We start from the raw sequence: 1,225 nt of genomic DNA on the forward strand, positions 1-1,225 counted from the left end.
ACAGAGAGGTAAATGGTTATGTTGAAATTTGCAAGCAGAATTAGAACAAGAAATCGCCTTCCTAACTTTCCTGAGTTTCTCAGCATGATGTCCAGGATGCGGCAGTATCCCACTCCTGGCCGCTCTCTCCTCACTGCATGCCAGCCTTCCTGGGGATTTTTGTCTTTGTTCTTCCTTCTCCATTCTCCTCCCCACGTGGAGGGTTTGTTTTGTCATTCTGGAATTCTCCATTAATCTCCTCCCAAATGTCCACTGACATCATTTCTCATTTTAACGATGGGAATAATCACTTGATGTGGAGTAAATTCTTAATATGTGCTAGTAATAACGGTAGTATTTCTTGAATGCAAGGGACTGGTTTCCTGTTGTATCGCTAGCACTTTAACAAACTATTTGTGGAATGAGTGAACTACAAATAAAATGAAGGGATTTGCAAAATTAAACTGAGAGGGAGAAAGCAGACACAGAAGAGGAACTAGCCAGGAGTCTGCAGGTGATGTGGTGGGCACAGTTCTAACCTCTGATCCGACGTGGAAGAGGGGGTATGTAGAAAAAATACTGTCAGGGCCACAAGGACGGGGTTGGTTTTATCTTCTCAAATAATGGCTAGTTCTCCTGCATGCCAATCCCTTTTTCTGTTCCTCTCTGTGGTGCAGAAAACAGAAGCTACAGTCTGAATGTATTTCCTGCTCGAATGAAATGCTATATTGTTCTTTAGAGAATTCCCTGAAGATCTCCAGATGTTGACTCTTTCAATCAGGGCCTTCCTGCTTCCCCTTCTTCTGTCAAGTGCCCTTACTCCTCTGGGCCCACAAACCCTTCTCCTTCTTGGGTCCCTAAACAACTCTCCTCCCCAGACATCAGGATGTAGGAAGGATGTGAAATGATGTGCTTTGGCTTCACCTTGAGTTTCTGCCCATGAGGAGGAGGCCCCATCTGGAGCCCACCCTCCCATGGCTTGCCTCCCACTGTCTCCCACTTTCTTCCTTGAGACCTGGCCATTCAAAGGCCTGCAGTGCCTGTCCAGGGTGGGGCTGTGGCCGAGGCTCAGCCCACTCTGCCCTTGGCACCACGAATCAGCGTCTGGCATCCCGGGTGCTTTTGGCCTGGACGTAGGGCCTTGAGGGGCAAGTGATGGCGAGTGAAGAGGCCACCCCCAGTGACATGGAGACTGACAACAGGCAGGCTGACGAGGAGCAGTGGTAACCCCCGTGTAAAAGAAAGG

Source organism: Myotis davidii, unplaced genomic scaffold (assembly GCF_000327345.1).
Source record: "Myotis davidii unplaced genomic scaffold, ASM32734v1 scaffold3056, whole genome shotgun sequence".
NCBI lineage: Eukaryota > Metazoa > Chordata > Mammalia > Chiroptera > Vespertilionidae > Myotis > Myotis davidii.